Genomic DNA, 4,396 nt, shown 5'->3' with positions numbered 1-4,396 from the left:
TGCATTTGTGCATGTAAGTATATATGTTTATGTGTATATATTTATATATTTATATATGTAATATATTTTGATCCTATATCCTCCTAATTAACTCCTCTTATCATTCTCCCATTCCCCCTGGACTCTTTCCCAACAAATTCCTCTGACTTTCATGTCCTTGGATGTATGTGTGTGTGCGTGTCTCATTGAGATTAATTATGGCTGCTTGCATGGGCACAGGTGTGGGATTATTTACTGATGTGCAGGCAGCTTACCTGAGGGTACACCACTGAAGACATGATTACTACACATTTTCAACTTGATATGTCATGAATGAAAGCTGAATAACAGCCATGCAGTGGATTTTGGAGGATCAAGGGGTAAGCACGTTTTGAAGGCTGTCGGTGCTGCTATTAAACTGGAGAACTTAGAGCTGTCGATTACTGCCCTCAGAGTAACGGCACAGCGCGTGTCTTCTTTCCTGCTGAGATTGGGTATTGTCTGGTTTTGGCAATGTCAATACTCTCTTAGAGCACTTCTTGGTTATTATCCTCATGCTTTACAATGCACAAAGAGTCTTCACAAGTCTCCTTAGATTTCCACAACAATGCCATGGGTTGGAATGACAGATACATTTCAAATTTCCACTTTAGAGAAATAGGAAATCAAAACCAAGAGAAGGCAATAGCTCACACAAGAGCCCAGAAGAGAACTCAATGCCTTCTCAGAGCTCTTGGGCATCCCTCCAACTCTTTCCTTTGGAGTTGGAGGACTTGAATTTCTTCTGTGAGGGGTGACTTGCTGGCCCATCTGATGAGATTGCAGATGCTCACTGGGAGCTGCCTTTTCTGGCTGCTTGTGCGCCTAGCAATTTTAAACTGGCAAGTCCACACTCCAGATTTCCCTCTCTGAGTTAAAAGAATTATTAAGGACACCTTGAGGGAAATGGGAAAGATCAACCACTTTCCTCATTAATCAGTCGCTGCCGTAACCTCAAGGTAAGGAGTGAGGGGGCTTAGGGATAAGGGCAGCTGAGAATGAGAGAGCCCTGGTAAGTGTGTTCCTTCTGACTGCTCTTCCCTAAACTGATAGCCAGCCCTGTGCACAGTGATGCCAGATGCCCCGCCCCACTGGCACACCAGCAAACCTCGCTAATGCAATGGAAATGATAATTATTCCCAGCCCAGAGCATTTCACTTCCTCTGCCCTACAGGGGTATTAAAGCTGATTAAACACATATGCTTTGGGTAGACAGCAACTCCAGTCGCATATGGAGCGATCAGTCTTTTTCCTGTTCAGTAAGGCAGAGAGACCTCAAGGCCAGAAAGAACTGGTTCTGAGCTTGGGCTAGAAGATAGGAAGTGGTAAGTGAGCCTGAATGCTTCATTACAGGCAAACCAGGGCAGAAAACCAACCTCCATTTTTTTTTTAAGTTCCATATTCCTGTACATAAAAAAGCTCAGAAATTCTTTTTGTAAAGGTTCATTTATTTATTTTATGTATATGATTATCTGTTGCTGTCTTCATGCATACCAGAAGAGGACATCGGATCCCATTACAGATGGTTGTGAGCTGTCAGGTGGGTGCTGGAAATTGAAGTTAGGACCTCTGGAAGAGCAGTCAGTGCTCTTAACTGCTGAGCTCTCTCTCCAGCCCGCTCAGAAATTCTTATTAAAGTTAAATATTAATTTTAATAATCTGTGATTTCCCTATCCATTAAAAAATATGTTTTGGTGAACATTAGTAAAGCTATGCCCATTAGCCTAAAGTTTGGTGTCTATATACAAATGTATGCACATGTGCTCTGAACTACAACCTGGAAGGAGGATTTGCAGCGCATGGGAGATGACTCAGATGCCCTCAGGATTCAATTAGTCCTTAAAAATATATTTGTTAAGGTGGCTTCTCCAGTCTGCAACATGTTGTTTAATTAATCACAGCTTGATTTTCCTCACCATTGGCATTGGGAAATATTAAGAAGCTATCTAAACACACTCTGAAATAATTGATTTTGAGATAAGCTTCTGAACTTATTATCTGTCCATCCCAACTGGTCTCTCCTAGCAGTACCAGGGAGAGCATTATTAGCTTCTAGTGCCTGCAGCTGCTGTGAAGGGGAACGGGGCTCCACCTGTATGCTGCCTGGCTGGATGCTGGATGCTGGATGCTGGGTGCTGGACTAGTAGGGATATGCGATTGTTAGTTCTCTTGGCTGATAGTACCAAGTTCAATAGAATGAAAATCCCCTCTCTACACAGCAGGGCATGTGACTCACCTCTGTAAGAAGGGGATTCATGTAAATGGCATACAATATCTTTTTCCCTAATAGTATTGATGTATTTGTGTACATGTGCGTGTGGGCGTGTGTGTGTGTGTGTGTGTGTGTGTGTGTGTGTGTGTGTGTGTGCCTATACACATGCCATGGTGCACTTGTGAATGTCAGAGGACAGCTTTTGGGAGTCGGTTCTCTCCTTTTTTTGGCTCCAAGGGTTGAACTCAGAACTCATGGCATCAGGCTAATAAAGCAAGAGCATTCACTGGGAGCCATCTCTCCAGTCCCATAGGAAGATGAAAAAAATACTTTAAATATTAAAATAGTAAGTATTTTAAAAAATAATGCTCATTTTGCCAGTATGAGCTTTTCTACTTTTGTTTTTGTTTTGTTTTTGGTTTTTGCTTTTTAGAACTTTTCTACTTAAAAAAACTCCAGATAAAATATTTTTATGATGCTTATTTTATTGTAATTTATGAATATTTGAGGAAAATTGTTGAAATAACCTACTCTTTCATTCAGAGTAATAAGTGCCCATATTTAAGTATACTTACCTTTTTATATCTATAACTACTGAGCAGAGTTAGAATTATAAGAATTTATCCTTTTTTTAAAAAAACTTTTATTGCATTATAATGAGAAAATTTACATGATTTCAATTTATCTCAATTTGTTAACATTTAAGAACATATTTTAAGTAAATAGAATTAAATCACATTCTTGTTTCCCTTTTGTACCCCCACTCCTCCCAGAGACACCCCCTTCAATACCTACAATATCTTTTTTGTCATATTCTTTAAAATTTATAAAATATTATAACAATAAAAATGAGTATTATAAAAGTTGTTTGACATAAAACAACAATCTATTTAACAGCCTTATGTAGATGCTCCTCTACAGCAATAGTGAAAATACATTTTTCTCAATATAAATTTTAAATAACTCTAAATATATTAACTCTATACTTCAAAATAATACATCACTACTACTATTTTCTTAAATGAACATAAATATATAAAGTCTTTTTGTTTGTTTTGTATTTAGTAGAGTTTAAAATCTTGGCTCTTACTGTGGTACAAGCCCAAAATAAGAACAATTTTTAGACATTGGATTTCTTTGTAATAAGGCTGTATTTCAATGACCCTCACATCACCATCATAGCTAAGCTGAGAGTTGATAGTTCTGCTGCACCAAGAAATGAATTGAAGGCTCGATTTTTGGATACAGACTTCCTGTTATGGTCAAAGCTATTTGACTTGAGTGAGTGACTTTATTCTCAGCCCACAGAGAACAGTTATATTCATTTAAGAAATCGTGTAGGTATTAAGATGGTCTATCCATAAAGTCATTCACCAACTGTTTCAATGAACAATAGATCTACTTGGAGGGTGGCATAGAGGGTGGGGGTAAGAATTTGGTTCATTAGCTGTGATAATTTGGAAAAGCATTCATCTCAGAGAAAGAGTAACTTATAAAGTCCTCTTCTTCAAACTTGATACAAGAGTTACAAATTCAAGCAAAGCATTCAGTCTCACTCTTTGTTGTTCTCTTATAAGCAACCTCCCTAGTTAATTGTCTATGTTTCTTTTGAGTATATAAATACTTTTGAAATATATAAGCTGTTCTGAAAACCATAGTATAGTGTAAAGACATGAAATAAACAATACTACTAATAGAGAGGCTGAGATAGGAGAAGCAAGATTTCAAGACCCTTATGTTGTACACAGCAACATACTGTCACAAACAAGCTGAAAGTATTTATAGATTGTACAATATTGGCCCTATTCCTCCAATTACCAAATTAGAGATACCATTGGATGACAATCAACAAATTTCTAATTCCTCATATTTTTGGATTTCAATCGCTTAGGATATGTTGGTAATATTAAATTTCATATTAGGATATTAAGAAAAGGTAATTGTCACTTCCTATTGTTTTTGTTGTAAGATGGAATTAGATTTGTGTGGATTTGTTGAAAGATTATTTTCTTGCTTCTTCTAGGGTGTAGTTTTGCTTCTTATGTTGATGTTTTCCATCTATTATCCTTTGTAGGGCTGGATTTGTGGAAAGATAATATGTAAATTTTGTTTTGTCATGGAATATTTTGTTTTCTCCATGTATGGTAATTGAGAGTTTTGCTGGGT

The sequence above is a fragment of the Mastomys coucha genome, unplaced genomic scaffold (genome assembly GCF_008632895.1).
Source record: "Mastomys coucha isolate ucsf_1 unplaced genomic scaffold, UCSF_Mcou_1 pScaffold22, whole genome shotgun sequence".
NCBI lineage: Eukaryota > Metazoa > Chordata > Mammalia > Rodentia > Muridae > Mastomys > Mastomys coucha.
The sequence above is the reverse complement of the archived record's forward strand: the minus strand, read 5'-3'. Positions refer to the sequence as shown.